We start from the raw sequence: 14,198 nt of genomic DNA, 5'->3' as shown, positions 1-14,198 counted from the left end.
CTGCCTTCACTTTTATTCAGGCTCACACGTGTAACCTTAGGTCTTCTCTGAGCTGCTATAATTCTTGGTGTCATTCTGCATGTTGATATTCCAATAAATAAGTGTACCTTTATTCTAATAAATAAATGGGACTCATAGGTAAGTCTTTGTGAAAACAAAGGGACTATTATCAAAAAACAAAAAACAAAAAACTGAGGGAGAACATTTAAGCTTTAAGAGAGGGACCATTTCCTGGGAGCTTGAATGGTTTAGGTTTAAAGGACTTGCCTCCAGTCAAACTTGAAGGTCAAATGGAGAAACAGGTGTCTGCTACAGTGGGGGTCTCCAGGGAAGACGTGTCCTTGACCATCCTTCAGAATGGGCTTGAGTCTTGGAAACATATATTCCAATTGGTTTACATTCCCATATAGGGTTCACATCCTCACCGGTAATGAACCAGAAGCTTGTGTGTATCTTCTCAGACTCCCTGCATTCCTGCCACTGACAGAATGGGAAACCAACAAAATGAGAAAGAATAAACACGCAGGGGCACCTGGGCGGCTCAGTCGATTAAGCGTCCAACTCTCGATTTCGGCTCAGGTCATGATCTTGGGGTTGTGAGATCAAGCCCCGCGTCTAACTCCATGCTCAGCACAGAGTCTGCTTGAGATTCTCTCTCCCTGTCCCTGTGCACCTCCCGCTTTCTCTCTCTGAACTAAATAAATCTTAAACACACACACACACACAACCACTGCATTCATCAGAGTTCTCTCAGGGGCTTTCGGGTGTGGCTGGGCAAAGGGCTGGGATTGGGCTACCCACCACGTTCAGTCCTTGCCGCCATGCTCTTGGATGAAATATTGGGGTTTGAGGCTATAACAAGTTTGAGAGCACCTGAGAGCAAGTTTATCTGTTTTGACTAGCTAAGTCCAGGGCCCTTGGATCGATTTACATATGGCCACTGGGGGTCTGGGGACCCTTTGTGCAGAAGGGTCTCTGCATTTTAAGGAAAAAGACTACAACCACGACCTTCTCCACTCACCATATTTGTGTCCAGTCTGCAGCAAGGGGAAATGAGGTGTTTGCCGTGATTCCCGGCAGGAGAGCAATGGTGAAGTGGAAGGCCTACTTGGGGCTGGAAGCGGTCAGGGAGAAAGTCTTGTCTGTGGAGCACAGAGCAGGTGGCGGGAAGAGGAGGAGTTGGCGGTGGTGTGGTGCTGCGCTGAATAGCTTCCCAGCGTACAGACCTGAGCGCTTCATTTAAGTTCCTAAATAGAGAAAAAGCCGTCAACATGACCTCAACAGAGAAAGCTGTAAAAGTGAACCAATTTAGCAACCTCGGGTAGCGGTTTACCTGTAACACTTGGAACGGAAATGGGGAGAGTGCGAGAAAGCCAGTGGCCCAGTGACAATGGGAGAGGCAGAGCACATGGGAGCTGGAGGAGCAGAGCAAGGGCGGGAAGTGGCCCGCCCACCTCACTGGCATCAGGCCGGACAGGGGTGGAGGGAAGGTAGAGGGGATCAGGCTGAGGGCTGCCTCAGACATGGCTCTGGGCAGGGTCACAGCTGTCCTGGAGGATCCTGTTAACCTAGGTTCTCCACATTGACTTGGCATTAATGGTTCATCCATCAGCATAGGAGAAGGCCGAGCGTGGCCAGGGGACTTGGCAGCTTTTGAGTGCCATGGCGTCTATGTGGTCACTTTCTTTACAGGTGTAGGCTTGTCTGGGAATAGGGTTGTATGCCAATTGCTGCAGCAGAACCAACTTGGCCATCAACCCCTTTTGGTTGCTATGAGATCAGAGGAGCTATGAACATGGCCTGCAATTGAGCGAGGCCTTGTAACTTTCAAATTTCCTATGAAAAGGATGCATTCCACTGAAGATAATATAATTTCAGTGTTTCAAGACTCCAAAGAGAACTAAAAATAGCTAAACAAAGTTTAAATTATATTTCCTGGTTTATATAAAAATGGATATGGTTGTAAGTGAGGCACTTTATGTTTAGAACAATTGATGGCCAGTTTATGCACACGGTTCACTTTGTTCATAGTACCAAAAAGTCAGAGCTGCAGCATTTAAGCTAAAAACCTGAAAGTTTCTATGACAGAACAGGGCATGCTGGTATTTGCAAATACTTGGACGAGTTACTGGAACCTGACATGATTGGCACCAGATATTTTTCGAATGGACATTCTGATCAGTGACTCTGGGCAAAGCTTCAGTATGGCTGAGAAAGGGAAGATTCTGATTAAGAGCTCTCCAACCTACCAGGGAGTGACCAGTTGGCCAGGAATGAAAAGAACCATGGTGTGAGCAAGCCAAGGGCAATACAGTATACGTTGTATCTTCGAATCACCAGAACATGATGTTAGGTATTAATATCCCCTTTTTACAAGTTAACAGTCACATACCTAAGTTAGTAGGTGGTCAAACAATGATGATGGTGATGAGGATGACAATGAAGGTGAGATCCTACCTATCATGCTTTTCTGGTTACAGAATAAATTATCATGATCAGTGATCTCATTTGATCCCTATAGTACACAGGTGATGCAGGTTTTGTTATGATCATTTTTATTTCTTGTGTAGGAAAACTTGGACCGAAACTGCTTTTTTTTCAAAGTAAGTATTGAAAGTAATACTCATTCATATTTGTGGCAGATCCACAGATTTTTTTTTTTTAGCTGTGTGTCATTAAGCAAACAACCTAACTTCTCTAAACCTTAGTTCCTGGCACTGACTTTCCAGAGTACAAGGAATGAATGTGATAATCATTGTAAATTGTTTTTGTATTGTTAGGGCTCAATAAATAATAACTATTTAAAATTCATTATCATTAGGGGTGCCTGTGTGGCTCAGTCAGTTAAGTGTCTGCCTTTGGTTCAGGTGATGATGCCAGGGTCCTGGGATCGAACCTCAAGTCAGGCTCCCTGCTCAGCGGGGAGCCTGCTTCTCCCTCTCTCTCTGCCTGCCACTCTGCCTACTTGTGCTCTCTCTCTGTCAAATAAATAAATAAAATCTTAAAAAATTAAAATAAAATTGGTTATCATTAGAGATTCAAAAATCCTTGGGCCTTCTTCATGGGGTTTATTTTACAAAATTGCCAAAAAGATGTTCATATACTTGAAATGTACCCTGGCATAACCAAGACAAACTGGATTGAAGCTAGATTGTTTGCTTATATATTTTGTGTTTTTATGCTTTCTCCTCAATATATTAACTCAAGAAATACATAGTTAATGCTAATACATAGTTAATGCTGTGTACCTTTAATTGTGCAACATATCAGAGATGAGCCAATGCACCAAACCTGGTCCTGCTTTCAAGAGCTTACAGTCCAATGGGGCAGCCATTCATGTGAATAATCCCAGTACAGTGGGGTGAGTGCATTTTGACCCAGCAGTTCCACTTTTAAGTACTTTCCTAGGAGAAAAGAGAAAATGGGTCAACATGTATCCATAAAAGTACTTGTATAGGGGGCTGTTCATTGCAACTTTATTTATAATGGCTCAAAATTAATTGATCCAAATGTCTTAACAGTAGGAAAATGGAAAACCAGATTGTGTTATATCTGTACACATAAAAAGCAACAAAAAGGATGAAACCTGGATGCAAAGATATGGAAACCTCAAGAACATCATGCCCATGCTGAGGATAGGAAGCCAGACACAAAAGAGTACATCCTATGTAATTTATATGAAATTCTATATAGATAATACTAATCTATGGTGAAAGGAATCAGAAAAGTGGTTGCTTGGAGTTGGAGGTAGGACAGGTATTGACTGGGAAGAGGCATGAGGGAGCTTTCTGGAGTGATGGAAATGTTTTCTATCTTGATGAAGGGAGGTGTGGAATAGAATACACAGGTGGATGCATTTGTCAGAACTCATCAAACTGGACATGTAAGACGTGTGCATTTCACTGTATTTACATTCTACCTTAATACACAAAAACCTCTGTAGTCTTTTATGTTTTTACACTATTATAAATGGTATTTTTAAAAATCTTATTTTCCAAATATTTGCTATTAATATGTAGCAAGACAATGACTTTTTATATATTGGCTTTGTATCATCTAACATTGATAAATTCACTCATTCATTCTGGTAGTTGGTTTTTTATGTAATTTTCTCTGGGTCCTGAATGTGGTAAACCTCTTTCAACCTTCCATCTCTCTTAACTACCCACTTATGTTTCCCATTTGTGTCTACAGTTGGGATAATTTCTTTCGATCTGTCTTGTTCTCTGTAGTTTGTTGATTCCAGTCTCAAACTCATCCATTGAGTTTTTAATTTGCATTTTTGTGTTTTTCATTTCTAGATGTTCCATTTGGTTATTTTTCAAATCTGTTAGGTCACTCTTCCCCGCCCCCCCCTCCCGCCCCACTCAAGTTCCTGTTTACTGCAGATATTTTTAATTCTAATTTCTTTAAACATAGCTATATGTTTATATAACATATATATATATATATGTTATAAATTGCCTCTGATTATTCAAGATACTGAAGTCTTTCAGGATCTACTTAGATAGTGTTTGTTTTTTTTCTGCTGGTTTTTTCCCTTGGTGTTTATAACTTATTTTCTTGTGGCTTGGTTACCATGACTTTGCACTGCTCACTATCTATGAGACATGACTTTTGGTGGTTACTGTGACTTAGGTGAAGGAGCTCTTCTCCAGTTTTGCATTTGCTTCTGCCAGACATTTGGGGACACTACCTCTCTGTAACCAATTCAAATTAAGTCATGGCTTAAAGTTTTCTGAATCACTCCTAGGTTTTTAATTTAGGTTATAATTTCTCAGGGGACTGATCTCTGGGTAGAACTACCCAGAGACAGTGTGTGTGTGTGTGAGTGTGTGTGTGTGTATGTGTGTGTGTATGTGTGTGCTTCCCTCCCTCCTTTGCTCTATTCAACATTAAGACACTTCTTTCTTGGGAGGTTTTTTTGAGGGAGGAGAAGCAGGTAGTTTTACTTAGGATTTATCTTTATTCTGAGAGTTCTTTCTTTGGGATTCTAGGTTAACATAAGAGAGACGTCTAATATTAATCTTTCAACCTGGTGTCCATCCTTCTTACTCTGTAAGGTCTTTAAAACAGTTACATAAGTCCCCAGCATATGTCTTCAGGACAAAAGAATTTTGTTGCTTTTCTTGCCTTTATGGGTTCTTGGAGTCTCTTAGACCTTGGTCTAGTAATTTCTTATTATCTTGTTATTTCTTTAATGTTTTTAAAGAGATTAGAAAATTATTGTTTTCCATTATTTTTAGTTGATTTTAACAGGAGGATTGGTTCAAATGGCCTGGCCCTTTTTTATTGGAAATGGAGGAAAATGAAATTTGAAATACTGTTTAATAGGTTCTTCTTCATAATTTCTAAGTACAAAAATAATCCTCTAAATTAGTAAGTTTCACTATGTAAAAATTTAAAGTTCTGCATGGCAAGAAATAAAGGACATAAAAAAGAAAGAAATCATAAGGAAGAAGGAAATAGACATTCAACAAATAGGGAAAAGTATTTGAACTCATATAAAGAAGCTCAAACTCAAGAGAAAGGACTTATAGTGTTAATATATGTAGAGCTCTATATTATGGTTGATTGATGCATAACAGATTACCCCCAAGTTTATCAGCTTAGAGCAACAAACATTTCTTACCTCTCAGTTTCTGAGGTTCAGGAATATGGGAGCAGCTTAGCTGGGTGGTTGTGGCTTTCAGAGTCCATCATAAGATTGCAGTCAAGAGGGGCGCCTGGGTGGCTCAGTTGTTAAGCGGCTGACTTCAGCTCAGGTCATGATCCCAGGGTGCTGGGATCAAGACCCGCATCGGACTCCCTGCTCAGCCGGGGAGCTTCCTTCTCCCTCTCCCACTCCCCCTGCTTGTGTTCCCTCTCTTGCTGTGTCTCTCTCTGTCAAATAAATAAAATCTTTAAAAAAAAAAGATTGCAGTCAAGACTGCAGTCAGCAGGGACTGCGGTCTCATCTGAAGGCTCAGCTGGGGCTAGAGGGCCCTCTTTGAAGGTAGTTCATGTGACTCTTGGCAGGAAACCTCAGTTCCTCACTGGCCACTTGCTGAAGGCATTGGTTCCTCACCACCTGGACTTCTCCATCAGCAGCTTGGCTGACATTGCAGCTGGTTTTGCCCCAGAACAGATGACTCAAGAGATAGTCCCCAAAAGAGAAGCCAAATGTGTTTTGCAAGCTAATCTTGAAAATGACATACCATCTCTTCCGCCATGTACTGTTCATCACTGAGGCCAATGTGGTACAGTGTAGGAAGTGACTATGAATGAAAGTGGATACCAAGAAGTAAAGGTCATCTGGGGTGTCTTGGAGGCTGCCCACTACAAACTACTAAAGTTTAATTCAAAATAAAAAATCCACACAGAAAAATGAACAAAAGATGTAAAAGTCTATGGATATAAAATACACATAAATAACACATATTAAGATACATCTGAAACATAAAAAAGGTGTTCAACCTCATTCAAAATAGGAATAATGTCAATTAAAACTATACCAAGATGCTATTTCTACCCATAAGATTGTATAACCCACTGCGTTGTTGAAGATTTGGGGAAATAGGGTCTCATATTTTGTCGACAAAGATAAACATAGGTGAAATCTCTATGAAGAGTAAATTGGCAATAACTATCAAGAGTAGAAATACATATTTCCTTTGATCTGAAAATTCCACTTCTAGGAATTTATCCCAAGTATTATCTGGCACATGTGCAAAATGATGCCTGTATGAAGATCTTTATTGCAGCATTGACTTATAATAGCAAAAGATTGGAAACCATCTGAATTTCCATCTAAAGGGAACTGATTACATAATTTATGGTAATATACATATAATGGAATTCTATGCATTTCTTAAAAAGGAATGAGGCAGACCTCTATGCCGATTTAGAATTTTCTTTGTCATATACTGAAAGATGTGAAAGCAAGGTTCAGAACAGCATGTTGTCACTTGTGAAAAAAAACATATATGTATATGCTTGCACATGAATACAATATCTCTGGAAGCATATGTAAGAGATTGGAATTGTAGTTGCTTTTGTAGAGGGGAATCAGGTGGCCAGAGAATAAGGGTATGAGAGAGACTGACTTCTTACGCATTCATTAATGTACGTTTTGAATTTTATAGTGTGTGCATTAACTACTCGAAATAAGTTTTTAAAATACACTTTTAAAAAGCATATGGTAATAAACTGAAATGATGGTGCCTTAAACTAAGCTGGTGTCAATAGAAACACAGAGAGAGAAAATTAGTAGGGCATGGTGGATAACTGCCTTGGTGAGCAGGAGAAGGAAGAGTTCAGAATGGTGCTCAGATTCCTGGTACAGGCATCCAAGAGGATAGAAGAGAGAGAACCTAAGAGTATATCTCTTAGAAGACATTTCTGTTCCTCAAAAAGTTTAAAATAGAGCTATGATCCAGCAATTGCACTACTATGTATTTACCCCAAAGACACAAATATAGTGATATGAAGGAGCACACACACTCCGATGTTTATAGCAATGATGTCCACAATAGCCAAACTATGGAGAGAGCCCAGATGTCCTTCAACAGATGAATGGATAAAGAAGATGTGGTGTATATATATAATGGAATATTACTCAGCCATCAGAAAGGATGAATACTTACCATTTACATGGACATGGATGGAACTGGAGGGTATTACACTAAGCGAAATAAGTCAGAGAAAGACCATTATCATATGGTTTCATTCATACAGCGACTGTAAGAAACAGTGCAGAGGACCATAGGGGAAGGAAGGGAAAACTGGATAGGAAGTCATCAGAGAGGGAGAAAAACCATGAGAGACTCTTAACTATGGGAAAGAAACTGAGGGTTGCTGGAGGGGAGGTGGGTGGGGGGATGGGATAACTGGGTGATGGGCATTAGGGAGGGCACGTGATGTGATGAGCACTGGGTGTTATATGCAACTGATAAATTATTGAACTCTACATCTGAAACTAATGATGGACTATATATTGGCTAATTGCATTTAAAAAAAGAAATTTCTGTAGTTAATAAAATTATCGTTTTATTTAAAACCCCCCACATTTTTAAAAATTCAAGGTTATTCTTTTCTATACTGTACCATGAACCTCTTGCAATTAGAAATGATATGTTGATTAACATAATAAAAAAAGAAAGAAATGATACTTTAAATGTCCTTGTATCTCTTATAGTACCTTGTATAGTATTTGACTTTTTTAGATACTCAGTAGATATTTGTTAGATAAATGTCTTAAAATGAAATTTGTAAAAATGTGTTTCATCTTTTCAGAAGGTAGATTAAATAATTGCCCAGATTTGTGCAGAGTGTGGACATCAAAGAGATTGAAAAGAAAATATTTTACCATCTCTTTACTTGAGGGTGAAGGGGCCAAGGTGGAGAAAAGATGAAGTTTATGCAGCAAGTTGCTAATTAGAACAAGGTTTAGAACTTTCAAAACACAAGATAATTTGTTTTATGATCTCTAAAAAAGGGGGGAAAGCCAGTCTAGCCAGCAGAGGGCTCTCATCATTCCATTCAATTGTAGGCTTAGAATTATTCATGAGAGGGCGCCTGGGTGGCTCAGTTGGTTAAGCGACTGCCTTCGGCTCAGGTCATGATCCTGGAGTCCCGGGATCCAGTCCCGCATCGGGCTCCCTGCTCGGCAGGGAGTCTGCTTCTCCCTCTGACCCTCCTCCCTCTCATGCTCTCTGTCTCTCATTCTCTCTGTCTCAAATAAATAAATAAAATCTTAAAAAAAAAAAAAAGAATTATTCATGAGATAAAGACAAATGCTAGTTGAAGACCAGCAGAGAATAAATATCCTCCCCCACCCCATTAAATTTATACTACCATTGTAAGGACATCCTGCCAAGTCATCTTATTACAAGATGAGGGAATTGAAACTCAGCAAATGTGCTTTAAAGACTACATTTCCAAATGTCAAGGATGGCATCCTTGTCTTGTGTTAATTGAAAACTGAATTTATCTCTAGTACCCTATAACACGAGGATTGCTTGGAATTTTCCCATATGTTGGATGGCAAGAAGAAGAAGTTGTAATGGGCTGTGTCCCCTAATGTAAACCTATCTAAAGCAGTGATGTTTGTTGAAATTTTAGTGCTTTATGAAGACCTAGAGGGTTCTAAAAACTAGAATTACTAGAGTCTATGCATTTACAATTTTTCATCGCTTTTCCCATTTTTATTCTGCTGGGTCATATGTAATGGTCTCTTATTTATACTTGAAGTCAGGGAATTATTGGGACCTTCTGTTCATTTTGTGAAGTCCCTCAGACAATAAGTTAGTGTCCCTTTCATTAAAATCTTCTGACCCCGGGTGCCCTCATCATCTGCTTTGTCCTCTGTGATTTAACACTGAATCTGCCAGGATCATACATATAACCTATAAATATCCTTCATTGGATTAATAGAGCCTTTGAGTTAAGAGAGCAGAGAAGGACATGTATGTTCATTGATTTCCAAACACTGGGCTGTATTCTTGGTCCATTATGACATTCCATCCATCCATTACAGTGACTCTAACACAGGGTATGTATTGTACCCTCAATTTATAGATGAGGAAGCCCAGCTCTGAAGGTTGAATGAGTCACCCAGAATGGTAAATGCTGTGGAAATGGGACTAACTGGGTTTTGCCTGCCTATAGAGTTCATGCTCTTTTTGACACTGCATTGTGCCCTGTAACATGGACTCAGGCTTTGGCCTTTATCTCTGGCTACCACCCTCTCCCCAAGCCATTCAAGGGATCTTGGGTGGGGCTTTAAGGCAGTGTGTTCTATAACCTCCACAGTGTCTACTGGGAATGTGGTTTAATGATGGTTAGAGCAACAGTGCAAAGCCCCTCTCCAGCATCTTCCCAACTGTCCATTAACCATAGTGGACATAGCAGACAGTGATGAGACCCATGCAGGTCTTTTGCAGTAACTGCCTTGGTATGGCCATGGCTGCTCTTCCAATTCCAGCTACTAATGACCTCTGACCCTGGGACAGCCTGCCAGTAAACACAGGTGGGGTTAATGAGCCACCCAGTCAGTACTTGTGCTCCTTGTTGTGGACTTTATGTATTGACCATATGCGTTGAGCTTGTATAATAATGATCCTTACTCACAGGAGGAAGGCACAATGGCCCATGATCAAGAGGACATACGCTTCTGGGTTTGCGCAGACTCCTTCACACCTTCTCACCCAATTCACCTGGAAGGCAATGATAACATTGAGCAGGATGGTAGTGTGAGGCTGGTTGTAAGATCTATAACCATGGAGGACAGGGGTCTTTAGCAGCTCAGTCAGGAAGCCACACCAAACACCACGGCCTTGCGAGGATCATTAGCACATGGGAAGATGTGCCAGGTACAGATGTGCACAGGGAGTCCAGCCCCAGTCCCATCTAAGGCAGAGGATTATGAAACCCCATCTCCCCTTAAAGTCATGTGTGGAACAGTCTTGCAAGGTAATTTTCGAAGCAACACTCCAACACTAGGGTTTTCTTTCTGAAATCTGTTCCACTGAATGGGCTCATCTGAGGGAGGATAGGCTGTTGTTTCCTTGATTGGATGATGTGGGATTTCGGGAGATTCTTGAATGAAGGGAAGAGAGGGAGTTTGGCAAATGGAAGCTGAGGGCTATTATAGGCCTATGAGTCAGAGGGACTGCATGCAAATGATTTAGAGAGGGGTGAGTGAGTGAGTGAGGGTAGGCGTGAGCCAGGGCTGGAAGGCAGACCCAGAGAAAAGAAACCAGGCCAGGGAAGAGGAAAGGTAGAGCACATGAGTCAGGGTTCTCCAGAAAACAGAACCAATAGGCTGTATGTGTCTGTGTGCATGTGTGTGTGTACATATATGTATGAGTGTACTTCCATACATTAGAGGGAGAGGATTTTAAGTAATGGGCTCATGCTATCATGGAGGCTAGCAAGTTCAAAGTCTGCAGGGTGGGTCAGCAGGCCAGAGACCCAGGGAAGAGGTCATGCTACAGTTCCAGTCCAAAGCCTGACCACTGGCAGAATTCCCACAGGAGCCTCTACATGTCCCAGTGACCTGGGCTCTTTGACTGTGAAAGAAGTGCATTGAGGTCTGAGATAAACGTGAGAACGCCTAACCACAAAGTTCTGCAGAGGCCTCTGAACCATCCCCAGAGCCTGGGCCCACATCCTCTCTCAACATTACATCCAAAGGGACCAGGCAGTCAGTCATGTTACCGGCTTTGCCGAGCACTAGGATGGCTGGACTCCAGGAGACAGCTTGGAAAGAAGGCTCTTCCAGGTGATGTTCAAAATGACCGAAACTTATTATATTCAGTCAGACTTCAGTTGCTGCCATGTCCAAGGAAAGTTCAAGGAGAATTCCTGTACATTAGTGCTTCCAACTTTCGCTGTGCACTGGAATGACTTAGAGGTGCTTTTAAACCTCCCAATGCCTAATCTATAACCCAGATGGATTCAGAAACTCTGGAGAAGGGATCTGGGCATAAGTGTTTTTATAGCTCCTGAGGGCTCCAAATAAGTAGGCAAGGCTGAAGAGCTCTGCTAGACCCCTCCAGCAGTACTTTGTATTTCCTTCCTCATCCCACCCCTTGAGGCTCTGCTCAATGTCCACTTAACCCATTTTGGGGGCCATTCAAGCTGCTAGGCATGGAAAAGAGGGTTTTCTTGGGGCCTGCACCCTTCCCATATTGCCTCAGAAGGTTTAAAGTGAAAATGTTGAATATTTTGATCTTGAGGAGACAGAAAGAACAGTTGATCTTCTAGACATCATGAGGGAAACAGAAGCAGGATTTGGGGGAGATCACAGGACATAAAAGAAAGGGGGCAGGTATCCGAGCTGATCAGAGTGGGCTTGGGCCCCATTCTTCCTGGGTAATTCTTCCTTGGGAAAACCCATCAAACTCACTGAGCCTTAGTTTCTTTATCCTTAACATTAAGATAAGAATGTCTACCTTTCGGGGCTGTGAGGAGGACTAGAGATGAGGAACAGCAAATGGCCATGTGTAGTAGGTGGTATAGTTACCTGTAGTATAACTTACTGGTGATTGCTTAAATTAAGACAGACAAGTAAGAAGCATTAAAAGCTGGAGTCTGATATCCAATGACCTCTGACCCTCAATCCTCTCATTTGTAAAATAAGGATAATGTTCCGGCTTGAATAGCCTCCCCCCGATATTTATGTCAACCTGGAACCTCAGAATGTGACCTTATTTAGAAATAGCATCTTTGCAGATGTGATTAGTTAATTGATCATCTTTCAGATAAGTTAAATTAGAAGTGATCATCTCCCCTAGTCTCATAAATCAAAGGGGGGCGGTTATAAAGCAAAGGGGACACAAAGAAATCTCAGAAGCCTGGAAACAGATGGGCTCACGTGGCCTTGAGTTCCTGCCCTAGGAGAGGGGACAGGTTTCCTGGCCAACAGAGTATACTAGGAACAAATCTTCCTTTTTTAATTCCTCCAACTGAAAAGCCTGATCTAGAAAACCATTCCTTTTCCTGCTTCTACCATTGTGGGGGGAAGAGCCTGGCATCTCCATGGTGCAGGTGGATTTAACTCTGGGACCCCATATCTTTCTCCCCTAGGCACTGCCCCTGCAGCCAAGGAAGGTGCACTAGGGGATGGGGGACATCTCTGTGGTGGGGTGGTTTGAATGAATTCTGGACTTAGGGGAGCCCTAAAAGCAATGACTGGTGTCTTTAAAAGAGAAAGGAGAGACAGATTTGGACACAGATTTCAGATTCCTACTATGGTAAGAGACACAGAAACACACAGGGTAGAATGTCATATGAAGATGGAAGCAGAGATTGGAGTGGTGCAGCCACATACCAAGGATTATCAGGGGCCATCAGAAGGAAGCCTTCTTCTCTAGAGCCTCCCAAGGGAGCATGGTGTTGCTGACACCTTAACTTCAGGCTGCTAGCCTCCAGAACTCTAAGAGGATAAACTATTTTTTTTTTAGCCACCTAGTTTGTGGTCCTTTGTTGTGCTAGCCCTGGGAAATGAATACAGATAATAATAGCTCTACCACTTCTAGACTGTTATAACTATAAATGAATTTATATTATAAATATAATTAAATTTAGTGATGGTTTAGGCTAAATGTTAACTGGGATTATCCAGATACTGGATAAACCGTCTAGCCTGATGTTGACTGGCACCTGGAGGGTCTTTCAAGGGTGACTGTATGAGGGATGAAGTGAAGTGACAAATGTTGAGTGGAGAAGGGGGCGAGGAGAGAGGCAGTCAGGCAATAAGTCAAATCCAAAGCTGCCCACCCTTGGCATCTCCACCCACCAACAGGGAGCAGAGCTGGCTGCCCTTAGATCGCAGGTACACAACACAAATAGCCTAGAGCCTCGCTGGCTCTCATCTTCAGAGACCCTGCACCCCCATCACGGAGTTGTGCTTTCAAGCTCTTTCCCAATAAGCAACTACAGGACCAAGATTTATGTGCATGTAGCATTTTCATTAAACCCCTTAGAGTGCACAGGAATCTCCCTTTATGGTTGTTAATGCAGTCATGGAAGTAATCCCTGTTTTAAGTAATCCTAGGGTCTAAGATGGCTCCCAGGTGGGCCCCCGAGAGTTCATCTGTGAGTTGGAAGGACATTTTGCAATAGGTCTTTTCTTTCCCACTGCTGAGCAGGGAGAAATGACTGAATTGGCTGCAGACCTATCTCTTGGCGTCTTCCTTTTTTCTTGGTGATATGTGAGGGTGCCAGAAGGTCGAAATGGCCGCACGTCCAGCAGAAGAAAATGCAAGCAGTACCGATGCCATCTATTTTATAATAAAAATAATTTTACCTAACCACGTGACTTTACACATTGGCAAAGTTGAGATTACACATGTATGTAAAATGACAACGTGAGTGCATTTTAAAATACACTTAGGAAAATTTTCCAATGGAATAAAACACAACATCTTAGATTGAGAGTTTTCAGAACCACATACCAAATTCCTGCCAAGGTAAAAGTCATACAGTATTTGTTTTCTTAACTCAACTTCATCTAACTTCATTGTTTGAATCTTAATAAAATTAAGTGTTGAGTGAAAACAAATCCCTACAGTGTCACCAAATGTATCAGCTCCGGCCAGACTTAAGCCTTCAGCGGAAGGTTTTGTAAGCTCTTGTAGTGGAAATGCTTTTCCTCTTCTTCCTGTCTGCATCTCAGAGGGGCTGAGTCTAGCAGAGCAGCTGTAACACAGTGA

At 41.6% G+C, this 14,198-nt stretch overlaps 1 long non-coding RNA gene across 2 annotated transcripts; it reads right to left on the bottom strand.

Moving 5' to 3' along the window:
* Positions 1 to 149: 149 nt before the first annotated feature.
* On the bottom strand, positions 150 to 5,857 carry LOC115942582 (uncharacterized). 2 transcript variants are annotated; one of them, XR_004077213.2, is made up of 4 exons: positions 5,633 to 5,857; positions 3,249 to 3,404; positions 1,022 to 1,247; positions 150 to 480 (listed from the first exon to the last, which is right to left on the bottom strand). It is a non-coding gene; the product is annotated as an uncharacterized LOC115942582 (long non-coding RNA). The 2 variants fall into 2 exon arrangements; XR_014147510.1 differs by having other exon boundaries at positions 3,292 to 3,404.
* Positions 5,858 to 14,198: the final 8,341 nt, after the last annotated feature.

The sequence above is a fragment of the Leptonychotes weddellii genome, chromosome 8 (genome assembly GCF_054177405.1).
Source record: "Leptonychotes weddellii isolate Sample4059 chromosome 8, ASM5417740v2, whole genome shotgun sequence".
Lineage (NCBI taxonomy): Eukaryota > Metazoa > Chordata > Mammalia > Carnivora > Phocidae > Leptonychotes > Leptonychotes weddellii.
Note: the sequence above shows the minus strand (reverse complement) of the source record. Positions and strands in the feature narration are given on the sequence as shown.